The sequence below is a fragment of the Pecten maximus genome, chromosome 3 (genome assembly GCF_902652985.1).
Source record: "Pecten maximus chromosome 3, xPecMax1.1, whole genome shotgun sequence".
Taxonomy (NCBI): domain Eukaryota; kingdom Metazoa; phylum Mollusca; class Bivalvia; order Pectinida; family Pectinidae; genus Pecten; species Pecten maximus.
Window position 1 is genome coordinate 49015361 of NC_047017.1, and position 14132 is coordinate 49029492.

The following is a 14132-nucleotide window of genomic DNA, read 5'->3' on the forward strand; positions in this document are numbered from 1 at the left end:
ATTTCTATTAGCTTTTAGTTTATACTCAAACCGTTGTGGTGATTGCTCAATAAAATATATATATATGTATATAGTTAGAAGGGTGTGAGACTGTATGGCTATAAGGTTGTATCCTCTGAAGGGTGTGAGACTGTATGGCTATAAGGTTGTATCCCCTGAAGGCTGCCGTCTTTTGTATAAAGCTAGAAGGGTGTGAGACTGTATGGCTATAAGGTTGTATCGTATCCCCTGAAGGCTGCCGTCTATTGTATAAAGCTAGAAGGGTGTGAGACTGTATGGCTATAAGGTTGTATCCCCTGAAAGCTACCGTCTATTGTATAAAGCTAGAAGGGTGTGAGACTGTATGGCTATAAGGTTGTATCCCCTGAAGGCTGCCGTCTATTGTATAAAGCTAGAAGGGTGTGAGACTGTATGGCTATAAGGTTGTATCCTCTGAAGGCTGCCGTCTATTGTATAAAGCTAGAAGGGTGTGAGACTGTATGGCTATAAGGTTGTATCCCCTGAAGGGTGTGAGACTGTATGGCTATAAGGTTTTATCCCCTGAAAGCTGCCGTCTATTGTATAAAGCTAGAAGGGTGTGAGACTGTATGGCTATAAGGTTGTATCCCCTGAAGGCTGCCGTCTTGTATATAAAGCTAGAAGGGTGTGAGACTGTATGGCTATAAGGTTTTACCCTCTGAAGGCTGCCGTCTATTGTATAAAGCTAGAAGGGTGTGAGACTGTATGGCTATAAGGTTGTATCCCCTGAAGGCTGCCGTCTTGTATATAAAGCTAGAAGGGTGTGAGACTGTATGGCTATAAGGTTGTATCCCCTGAAAGCTGCCGTCTTTTGTATAAAGCTAGAAGGGTGTGCGACTGTATGGCTATAAGGTTGTATCCCCTGAAGGCTGCCGTCTTGTATATAAAGCTAGAAGGGTGTGAGACTGTATGGCTATAAGGTTGTATCCCCTGAAAGCTGCCGTCTTTTGTATAAAGCTAGAAGGGTGTGCGACTGTATGGCTATAAGGTTGTATCCCCTGAAGGCTGCCGTCTATTGTATAAAGCTAGAAGGGTGTGCGACTGTATGGCTATAAGGTTGTATCCCCTGAAGGCTGCCGTCTATTGTATAAAGCTAGAAGGGTGTGAGACTGTATGGCTATAAGGTTGTATCCCCTGAAAGCTACCGTCTATTGTATAAAGCTAGAAGGGTGTGAGACTGTATGGCTATAAGGTTGTATCCCCTGAAGGCTGCCGTCTATTGTATAAAGCTAGAAGGGTGTGAGACTGTATGGCTATAAGGTTGTATCCTCTGAAGGCTGCCGTCTATTGTATAAAGCTAGAAGGGTGTGAGACTGTATGGCTATAAGGTTTTATCCCCTGAAGGCTGCCGTCTATTGTATAAAGCTAGAAGGGTGTGAGACTGTATGGCTATAAGGTTGTATCCCCTGAAGGCTGCCGTCTATTGTATAAAGCTAGAAGGGTGTGAGACTGTATGGCTATAAGGTTGTATCCCCTGAAAGCTACCGTCTATTGTATAAAGCTAGAAGGGTGTGAGACTGTATGGCTATAAGGTTGTATCCTCTGAAGGCTACCGTCTATTGTATAAAGCTAGAAGGGTGTGAGACTGTATGGCTATAAGGTTGTATCCCCTGAAAGCTACCGTCTTTTGTATAAAGCTAGAAGGGTGTGAGACTGTATGGCTATAAGGTTTTATCCCCTGAAGGCTGCCGTCTTGTATATAAAGCTAGAAGGGTGTGTGACTGTATGGCTATAAGGTTTTATCCCCTGAAGGCTGCCGTCTATTGTATAAAGCTAGAAGGGTGTGAGACTGTATGGCTATAAGGTTGTATCCCCTGAAAGCTACCGTCTATTGTATAAAGCTAGAAGGGTGTGAGACTGTATGGCTATAAGGTTTTATCCCCTGAAGGCTGCCGTCTATTGTATAAAGCTAGAAGGGTGTGAGACTGTATGGCTATAAGGTTGTATCCTCTGAAAGCTACCGTCTTGTATATAAAGCTAGAAGGGTGTGAGACTGTATGGCTATAAGGTTGTATCCCCTGAAGGCTGCCGTCTTTTGTATAAAGCTAGAAGGGTGTGAGACTGTATGGCTATAAGGTTGTATCCCCTGAAGGCTGCCGTCTTGTATATAAAGCTAGAAGGGTGTGAGACTGTATGGCTATAAGGTTGTATCCCCTGAAGGCTGCCGTCTATTGTATAAAGTTAGAAGGGTGTGAGACTGTATGGCTATAAGGTTTTATCCCCGGAAGGCTGCCGTCTATTGTATAAAGCTAGAAGGGTGTGTGACTGTATGGCTATAAGGTTGTATCCCCTGAAGGCTGCCGTCTTGTATATAAAGCTAGAAGGGTGTGTGACTGTATGGCTATAAGGTTGTATCCCCTGAAGGCTGCCGTCTTGTATATAAAGCTAGAAGGGTGTGAGACTGTATGGCTATAAGGTTGTATCCCCTGAAGGCTGCCGTCTATTGTATAAAGCTAGAAGGGTGTGAGACTGTATGGCTATAAGGTTGTATCCCCTGAAGGCTGCCGTCTATTGTATAAAGCTAGAAGGGTGTGAGACTGTATGGCTATAAGGTTGTATCCCCTGAAGGCTGCCGTCTATTGTATAAAGCTAGAAGGGTGTGAGACTGTATGGCTATAAGGTTGTATCCCCTGAAGGCTGCCGTCTATTGTATAAAGCTAGAAGGGTGTGAGACTGTATGGCTATAAGGTTGTATCCCCTGAAAGCTACCGTCTATTGTATAAAGCTAGAAGGGTGTGAGACTGTATGGCTATAAGGTTGTATCCTCTGAAGGCTACCGTCTATTGTATAAAGCTAGAAGGGTGTGAGACTGTATGGCTATAAGGTTGTATCCCCTGAAAGCTACCGTCTTTTGTATAAAGCTAGAAGGGTGTGAGACTGTATGGCTATAAGGTTTTATCCCCTGAAGGCTGCCGTCTTGTATATAAAGCTAGAAGGGTGTGTGACTGTATGGCTATAAGGTTTTATCCCCTGAAGGCTGCCGTCTTGTATATAAAGTTAGAAGGGTGTGAGACTGTATGGCTATAAGGTTGTATCCCCTGAAGGCTGCCGTCTATTGTATAAAGCTAGAAGGGTGTGAGACTGTATGGCTATAAGGTTGTATCCTCTGAAGGCTGCCGTCTTGTATATAAAGCTAGAAGGGTGTGAGACTGTATGGCTATAAGGTTGTATCCCCTGAAGGCTACCGTCTATTGTATAAAGCTAGAAGGGTGTGTGACTGTATGGCTATAAGGTTTTATCCCCTGAAGGCTACCGTCTATTGTATAAAGCTAGAAGGGTATGAGACTGTATGGCTATAAGGTTTTACCCTCTGAAGGCTGCCGTCTATTGTATAAAGCTAGAAGGGTGTGAGACTGTATGGCTATAAGGTTTTATCCCCGGAAGGCTGCCGTCTATTGTATAAAGTTAGAAGGGTGTGAGACTGTATGGCTATAAGGTTGTATCCCCTGAAGGCTGCCGTCTTTTGTATAAAGCTAGAAGGGTGTGAGACTGTATGGCTATAAGGTTTTATCCCCTGAAGGCTGCCGTCTATTGTATATAAAGTTAGAAGGGTGTGTGACTGTATGGCTATAAGGCTTGTTAGGCATGTCTACATAGTGTTTATATTGTGTTACGCCAATATATCGCTCGAATCATATTTATCAAATCGTTACATTTGATTATCATTATTATTAAATCAGTTAGCTAAGTAAAACTTTGTTGGTGTTATCTTTTTATAATATTCGGCAAAGATACCTAAATACAGTTACTAGATTGCTGTTCCACAGACGTAATCAGTCAGCTCCATCTCTCACTGAGGTTCCTAGCCTGGAATGGCCTAACGGTGGTCAGTCGACATTGATCAGCCACATCAGTGTTATTCTGTGGATGGCTTCAGCCCCTATCTTGTCGTCTCTACCCTGGTAAAAATGTAAACTTTTATACATTTTACATCACTTACGAAACAAGTTATATCATCTTATGTTAATCACGCTTGTTGGGTCGGATGGAAACGAGCAAGGGTACTTTGGAGGAAAGAGGAGTACCTGGAAAACTTCATTGTGAACACCTCTGTTGTCTTGTGTCTCTTATTATTACTAAACTTTTTTGGTTTTAATGGCATTCTTACTCAAACAAACAGCATCTCCCAATGCCTGCTGTAATATAGCTAACCGTGAATCGGAGTTTAAGGTTTTGGAAGTAGCTCCTGACCAGCCCTTTGATGTATTCTTGGATGTAATAGTTTTGGTGTTTTCGTCAATCAACTGATAGGGTATCTCGATCAGAAGGCAGAGACAATGTCCAGTCACACGACTGTGAGGTCATCATGGTTGATTATGGCCTCCTTGATGAGTTGAGTGATGACATTTGTGTACTGGGAATCCTGGTATCTCTCTCTACCGACCAGTCAATCTGACATATTGAAGCACTTTTTCCCTATTGATCAGACATTTTGAAGCACTTTGTCGCCATTAATCTGACATTTTAAAGCATTTTGTCCCTTTAATATGGCATTTTGAAGCCCCCTTGTCCCTATTACTCTGACATTTTGAAGCAATTTTTCCCTTTTGATTTAACATTTTGAAGCCCTTTGTCCATATTTATTTGACATCTTGAAGCACCTTTTCCCTATTTATTTGACATTTTGAAGCACTTTTTCCCGATTACTCTGACATTTTGAAGCCCCTTTTCACTTTTAATTTGACATTTTGAAGTATTTTGTCCCTATTAATTTGACATTTTGAAGCCCATTTGTCCCTATTAATGTGTCATTTTGAAGCCCTTTGTCCCTATTTATTTGACGTTTTGAAGCACTTTGTCCCTATTAATGTGACATTTTGAAGCCCCTTTCTCCCTATTAATGTGACATTTTGAAGCCCCTTTCTCCCTATTAATGTGTCATTTTGAAGCCCTTTGTCCCTATTAATGTGACATTTTGAAGCCTCTTTCTCCCTATCAATGTGACATTTTGAAGCCCTTTCTCCCTATTAATGTGACATTTTGAAGCCCCTTTCTCCCTATCAATGTGTCATTTTGAAGCCCTTTCTCCCTATTAATGTGACATTTTGAAGCCCCTTTCTCCCTATCAATGTGACATTTTGAAGCCTCTTTCTCCCTATTAATGTGACATTTTGAAGCCCCTTCTCCCTATTAATGTGACATTTTGAAGCCCCTTTCTCCCTATCAATGTGTCATTTTGAAGCCCTTTGTCCCTATTTATTTGACATATTGAAGCACTTTGCCCCGATTTATTTGACATTTTGAAGCACTTTGTCCCTATTAATGTGACATTTTGAAGCCCCTTTCTCCCTATTAATGTGACATTTAGAAGCACTTTGTCCCGATTTATTTGACATATTGAAGCATTTTGTCCCGATTTATTTGACATTTTGAAGCCTCTTTCTCCCTATTAATGTGACATTTTGAAGCCTCTTTCTCCCTATTAATGTGACATTTTGAAGCCTCTTTCTCCCTATTAATGTGACATTTTGAAGCCCCTTTCTCCCTATTAATGTGACATTTAGAAGCACTTTGTCCCGATTTATTTGACATATTGAAGCATTTTGTCCCTATTTATTTGACATTTTGAAGCACTTTGTCCCTATTAATGTGACATTTTGAAGCCCTTTGTCCCTATTAATGTGACATTTTGAAGCCTCTTTGTCCCTATTAATGTGACATTTAGAAGCACTTTGCCCCGATTTATTTGACATTTTGAAGCCCCTTTCTCCCTATTAATGTGACATTTTGAAGCCCCTTTCTCCCTATTAATGTGACATTTAGAAGCACTTTGTCCCGATTTATTTGACATATTGAAGCACTTTGTCCCTATTAATGTGACATTTTGAAGCCTCTTTCTCCCTATTAATGTGACATTTAGAAGCACTTTGTCCCGATTTATTTGACATTTAGAAGCACTTTGTCCCGATTTATTTGACATATTGAAGCATTTTGTCCCGATTTATTTGACATTTTGAAGCCTCTTTCTCCCTATTAATGTGACATTTTGAAGCCTCTTTCTCCCTATTAATGTGACATTTTGAAGCCTCTTTCTCCCTATTAATGTGACATTTTGAAGCCCCTTTCTCCCTATTAATGTGACATTTAGAAGCACTTTGTCCCGATTTATTTGACATATTGAAGCATTTTGTCCCTATTTATTTGACATTTTGAAGCACTTTGTCCCTATTAATGTGACATTTTGAAGCCCTTTGTCCCTATTAATGTGACATTTTGAAGCCTCTTTCTCCCTATTAATGTGACATTTTGAAGCCTCTTTGTCCCTATTAATGTGACATTTAGAAGCACTTTGCCCCGATTTATTTGACATTTTGAAGCCCCTTTCTCCCTATTAATGTGACATTTTGAAGCCCCTTTCTCCCTATTAATGTGACATTTAGAAGCACTTTGTCCCGATTTATTTGACATTTTGAAGCACTTTCTCCCTATTAATGTGACATTTTGAAGCCTCTTTGTCCCTATTAATGTGACATTTAGAAGCACTTTGTCCCGATTTATTTGACATTTTGAAGCCTCTTTCTCCCTATTAATGTGACATTTTTGAAGCCTCTTTCTCCCTATTAATGTGACATTTAGAAGCACTTTGTCCCGATTTATTTGACATATTGAAGCATTTTGTCCCGATTTATTTGACATTTTGAAGCCTCTTTCTCCCTATTAATGTGACATTTTGAAGCCTCTTTCTCCCTATTAATGTGACATTTTGAAGCCCTTTGTCCCTATTAATGTGACATTTTGAAGCCTCTTTCTCCCTATTAATGTGACATTTTGAAGCCTCTTTGTCCCTATTAATGTGACATTTAGAAGCACTTTGCCCCGATTTATTTGACATTTTGAAGCCCCTTTCTCCCTATTAATGTGACATTTTGAAGCCCCTTTCTCCCTATTAATGTGACATTTAGAAGCACTTTGTCCCGATTTATTTGACATATTGAAGCACTTTGTCCCTATTAATGTGACATTTTGAAGCCCCTTTCTCCCTATTAATGTGACATTTTGAAGCCTCTTTGTCCCTATTAATGTGACATTTAGAAGCACTTTGTCCCGATTTATTTGACATTTTGAAGCCTCTTTCTCCCTATTAATGTGACATTTTTGAAGCCTCTTTCTCCCTATTAATGTGACATTTAGAAGCACTTTGTCCCGATTTATTTGACATATTGAAGCATTTTGTCCCGATTTATTTGACATTTTGAAGCCTCTTTCTCCCTATTAATGTGACATTTTGAAGCCTCTTTCTCCCTATTAATGTGACATTTAGAAGCACTTTGTCCCGATTTATTTGACATATTGAAGCATTTTGTCCCTATTTATTTGACATTTTGAAGCACTTTGTCCCTATTAATGTGACATTTTGAAGCCCTTTGTCCCTATTAATGTGACATTTTGAAGCCTCTTTCTCCCTATTAATGTGACATTTTGAAGCCTCTTTGTCCCTATTAATGTGACATTTAGAAGCACTTTGCCCCGATTTATTTGACATTTTGAAGCCCCTTTCTCCCTATTAATGTGACATTTTGAAGCCCCTTTCTCCCTATTAATGTGACATTTAGAAGCACTTTGTCCCGATTTATTTGACATATTGAAGCACTTTGTCCCTATTAATGTGACATTTTGAAGCCCCTTTCTCCCTATTAATGTGACATTTTGAAGCCTCTTTGTCCCTATTAATGTGACATTTAGAAGCACTTTGTCCCGATTTATTTGACATTTTGAAGCCTCTTTCTCCCTATTAATGTGACATTTTTGAAGCCTCTTTCTCCCTATTAATGTGACATTTAGAAGCACTTTGTCCCGATTTATTTGACATATTGAAGCATTTTGTCCCGATTTATTTGACATTTTGAAGCCTCTTTCTCCCTATTAATGTGACATTTTGAAGCCTCTTTCTCCCTATTAATGTGACATTTAGAAGCACTTTGTCCCGATTTATTTGACATATTGAAGCATTTTGTCCCGATTTATTTGACATTTTGAAGCCTCTTTCTCCCTATTAATGTGACATTTTGAAGCCTCTTTCTCCCTATTAATGTGACATTTTGAAGCACTTTGTCCCGAATTATTTGACATTTTGAAGCTCATTTGTCCCTATTAATATGACATTTTGAAGCCCTTTTTCCCGATTTATTTGACATATTGAAGCACTTTGTCCCGATTTATTTGACATTTTGAAGCACTTTCTCCCTATTAATGTGACATTTAGAAGCACTTTGTCCCGATTTATTTGACATTGAATCACTTTGTCCCGATTTATTTGACATTTTGAAGCCTCTTTCTCCCTATTAATGTGACATTTTTGAAGCCTCTTTCTCCCTATTAATGTGACATTTTGAAGCCCTTTTTCCCTATTTATTTGAAATTTTGAAGCACTTTGTCCCTATTTATTTGACATTTTGAAGCACTGTGTGAAAGTACCATATGTATATCTCCTATCCGATAAGTCAAAAAGATTTCTTGAGTTATAATTACCACTCGGAGCGGAGCGGAAATTACAAGTCTAATTTTATTAGATTGACCATTAAACATTATGTGATTGGTCAGGGGGTCAATGCCCTTCATCTAAATACCTAATTTGGTCACATTCTTGTTAGGTAGTGCCAATTTTTTTCACTAGTGTTAGGGAGCAGCGTAGTGACAGAATTTACTGTATAACTCTCGTGCCAAAAAGTAGAAAATCTTGTCTTTCACAGTGCGATATTCTATTAGCTATCTTAGGAAATTGGATACGTTGTTTTGCCAGAGCAACACCAAAATATGTCTTCGGTAGTGTTTTAATGACGGCCAGACTACCATACAGGACGACAGCCAGTCTCAAAGAGAGAAAACAATCCAAAGATGCAAAGAAAAGAACAATTGTAAATCGTATTGCAAACTCTGCATGAAAGACCTGAGCAAGCCGAACAGGAAATTAAAATTGCATAGCATATCCTATCTATAGCAAGCCAGCTTGTCAATTATTCATGGAGCAATGTTGATCTAGTTCTGAACCAAATCATATAAAATATTTCATTATATTTTCTTTAATAAATGTCTTATATAATTAATAAGATATCCCATAAATAATAGATGTAAGATACCTAGCATGATATATAAGAAATATCATTTAATTTCCTTTATAAGATACATTTTTTTTTGTATCTTGATTTGGTTAAGTACTGGATGAACATTTCTCCTTACCCACTTAGTGGTCTAATCCATGTACTTCTGAATCATGATTATATCCTCCATTTTAACATCGGTACACTCCATGTTCCCACACTCCAGTACATGGAGTTATGTGGTCATTTGACAAAATCTGTCTATAGAAAGGGATTAGCTGTGTAGTGGACTATGGGATTTATTATGTACTCTTAAACACTATTCTGAGTGGTGTTGATAAAAGTTAATCTAACAACAATTGTACAAATCATGCATGTGTTACACGCTGTAGAGAGAGGGTCTGATGGCACCGTCATATCGAATAAAACAACTAGAAATATGCCCTCTAGTCCCGCTTCATGTCCGCCCTCCAAAATCCACCGTGACCACGTGTTACAGTTTGCACCTGTATAAGCATATTTTGCAAATACAGGGCACCCATTATTAATATAGGTAAGCCCAACAGCTCCGTAAACTGAACTTTACGTCCAACAACTCCACAAACTAAACCTTACGTCCAACAGCTCCGTAAACTGAACTTTACGTCCAACAACTCCACATACTGAACCTTACGTCCAACAACTCCACAAACTGAACCTTATGTCCAACAACTCCACACACTGAACCTTAAGTCCAACAACTCCACAAACTAAACCTTACGTCCAACAACTCCACAAACTAAACCTTATGTCCAACAGCTCCACAAACTGAACCTTACGTCCAACAACTCCACAAACTGAACCTTACGTCCAACAACTCCACAAACTGAACCTTACGTCCAACAGCTCCACAAACTAAACTTTACGTCCAACAACTCCACAAACTAAACCTTACGTCCAACAACTCCACAAACTAAACCTTACGTCCAACAACTCCACAAACTAAACCTTACGTCCAACAACTCCACAAACTAAACTTTACGTCCAACAACTCCACAAACTAAACCTTACGTCCAACAACTCCACAAACTAAACCTTACGTCCAACAACTCCACAAACTAAACTTTACGTCCAACAACTCCACAAACTAAACCTTACGTCCAACAACTCCACAAACTAAACCTTACGTCCAACAACTCCACAAACTAAACTTTACGTCCAACAACTCCACAAACTAAACCTTACGTCCAACAACTCCACAAACTAAACCTTACGTCCAACAGCTCCACAAACTGAACCTTACGTCCAACAACTCCACAAACTGAACCTTACGTCCAACAACTCCACAAACTGAACCTTACGTCCAACAGCTCCACAAACTAAACTTTACGTCCAACAACTCCACAAACTAAACCTTACGTCCAACAACTCCACAAACTAAACCTTACGTCCAACAACTCCACAACCTAAACCTTACGTCCAACAACTCCACAAACTAAACCTTACGTCCAACAACTCCACACACTGAACTTTACGTCCAACAACTCCACAAACTGAACCTTACGTCCAACAACTCCACAAACTGAACATTACGTCCAACAACTCCACAAACTAAACCTTACGTCCAACAACTCCACAAACTAAACTTTACGTCCAACAGCTCCACAAACTAAACCTTACTTCCATCGAACTGCCATAAAGTGTTTAGAACCACTGCCATCGAACTGCCATAAATTGCAAATAGCGCAATGTAAGAAAAACTATTCTAGTTTTTCTGAAAGTGAAGTAGTTTTTACCGTTTTAAATGCCCCCTTTTGACCTCATTAATGCAAAGAAATCTCCTCTTTTTTCAAATCATAAAGTTTCATGCCAGTTGTGTGAGGCAAATCACAAAATATGTTTTAAACGCACCACATTAGTATCGGGAATCATGAATAAATTAAACTGAGTCAGTTTGATTTCAATTAAATGATAGCTGATATTTACACTATCATCAATGTTATAACTCAGTACATCACTGCTATAACTCATCGCATCACTGCTATAACTCATTATATCACTGTTATAACTCATTACATCACTGGTATAACTCATTACATCACTGTTATAACTCATTACATCACTGTTATAACTCATTACATCACTGGTATAACTCATTACATCACTGTTATAACCCATTACATCACTGTTATAACTCATTACATCACTGTTATAACTCATTACATCACTGGTATAACTCATTACATCATTGTTATAACTCATTACATCACTGTTATAACTCATTACATCACTGGTATAACTCATTACATCACTGTTATAACTCATTACATCACTGTTATAACTCATAACATCACTGTTATAACTCATTACATCACTGGTATAACTCATTACATCACTGTTATAACTCATTACATCACTGTTATAACTCATTACATCACTGTTATAACTCATTGCATCACTGGTATAACTCATTACATCACTGTTATAACTCATTACATCACTGTTATAACTCATTACATCACTGGTATAACTCATTACATCACTGGTATAACTCATTACATCACTGTTATAACTCATTACATCACTGGTATAACTCATTACATCACTGTTATAACTCATTACATCACTGTTATAACTCATTACATCACTGTTATAACTCATTACATCACTGTTATAACTCATAACTCATAACATCACTGCTCTAACTCATTACATCACTGTTATAACTCATTACATCACTGTTATAACTCATTGCATCACTAACTCATTACATCACTGTTATAACTCATTACATCACTGTTATAACTCATTACATCACTGTTATAACTCATTACATCACTGTTATAACTCATTACATCACTGTTATAACTCATTACATCACTGTTATATCTCATTACATCACTGTTATAGGTCATTGCATCACTGCTATAACTCATTACATCACTGCTATAACTCATTACATCACTGTTATATCTCATTACATCACTGCTATAACTCATTGCATCACTGCTATAACTCATTGCATCACTGCTATAACTCATTACATCACTGTTATAACTCATTACATCACTGCTATAACTCATTACATCACTGTTATAACTCATTACATCACTGTTATAACTCATTACATCACTGCTATAACCCATTGCATCACTGTTATAACTCATTATATCACTGCTATAACTCAATGCATCACTGTTATAACTCATTACATCACTGCTATAACTCATTACATCACTGTTATAACTCATTACATCACTGTTATAACTCATTACATCACTGCTATAACTCATTACATCACTGCTATAACTCATTACATCACTGCTATAACTCATTGCATCACTGCTATAACTCATTGCATCACTGTTATAACTCATTATATCACTGCTATAACTCAATGCATCACTGTTATAATTCATTACATCACTGTTATAACTCATTACATCACTGCTATAACTCATTATATCACTGTTATAACTCATTACATCACTGTTATAACTCATTATATCACTGTTATAACTCATTACATCACTGGTATAACTCATTACATCACTGTTATAACTCATTACATCACTGGTATAACTCATTACATCACTGTTATAACTCATATCATCACTGTTATAACTCATTACATCACTGTTATAACTCATTGCATCACTGCTATAACTCATTACATCACTGCTATAACTCATTACATCACTGTTATATCTCATTACATCACTGCTATAACTCATTGCATCACTGCTATAACTCATTGCATCACTGCTATAACTCATTACATCACTGTTATAACTCATTACATCAGTTATAACTCATAACATCACTGCTCTAACTCATTACATCACTGTTATAACTCATTACATCACTGTTATAACTCATTACATCACTGTTATAACTCATTACATCACTGTTATAACTCATTACATCACTGTTATAACTCATTGTATCACTGATATAACTCATTACATCACTGTTATAACTCATTACATCACTGTTATAACTCATTACATCACTGCTATAACTCATTGTATCACTGTTATAACTCATTACATCACTGGTATAACTCATTACATCACTGTTATAACTCATTACATCACTGTTATAACTCATTGTATCACTGTTATAACTCATTACATCACTGTTATAACTCATTACATCACTGTTATAACTCATTACATCACTGCTATAACTCATTGTATCACTGTTATAACTCATTACATCACTGTTATAACTCATTACATCACTGTTATAACTCATTACATCACTGGTATAACTCATAACATCACTGCTCTAACTCATTGTATCACTGTTATAACTCATTACATCACTGGTATAACTCATTACATCACTGTTATAACTCATTACATCACTGTTATAACTCATTACATCACTGTTATAACTCATTACATCACTGTTATAACTCATTACATCACTGTTATAACTCATTACTTCACTGCTATACCTCATTACATCACTGTTATAACTCATTACAACACTGCTATAACCCATTGCATCACTGTTATAACTCATTATATCACTGCTATAACTCAATGCATCACTGTTATAACTCATTACATCACTGCTATAACTCATAACATCACTGCTATAACTCATTACATCACTGTTATAACTCATTACATCACTGCTATAACTCATTACATCACTGCTATAACTCATTACATCACTGCTATAACTCATTGCATCACTGTTATAACTCATTATATCACTGCTATAACTCAATGCATCACTGTTATAATTCATTACATCACTGTTATAACTCATTACATCACTGCTATAACTCATTATATCACTGTTATAACTCATTACATCACTGCTATAACTCATTATATCACTGTTATAACTCATTACATCACTGGTATAACTCATTACATCACTGTTATAACTCATTACATCACTGTTATAACTCATTACATCACTGTTATAACTCATTACATCACTGGTATAACTCATTACATCACTGTTATAACTCATTACATCACTGTTATAACTCATTACATCACTGTTATAACTCATTACATCACTGGTATAACTCATTACATCACTGCTATAACTCAGCATGGTATCTTCCGGAAACTT

General features: G+C 37.4%; 1 long non-coding RNA gene across 2 annotated transcripts; it reads left to right on the forward strand.

The window, feature by feature from the left end:
• Positions 1 to 227: 227 nt before the first annotated feature.
• Positions 228 to 3712, forward strand: LOC117324420. 2 transcript variants are annotated; one of them, XR_004531987.1, is made up of 3 exons: positions 228 to 507; positions 1976 to 3522; positions 3593 to 3712. It is a non-coding gene; the product is annotated as an uncharacterized LOC117324420 (long non-coding RNA). The 2 variants fall into 2 exon arrangements; XR_004531986.1 differs by having other exon boundaries at positions 1976 to 3712.
• Positions 3713 to 14132: the final 10420 nt, after the last annotated feature.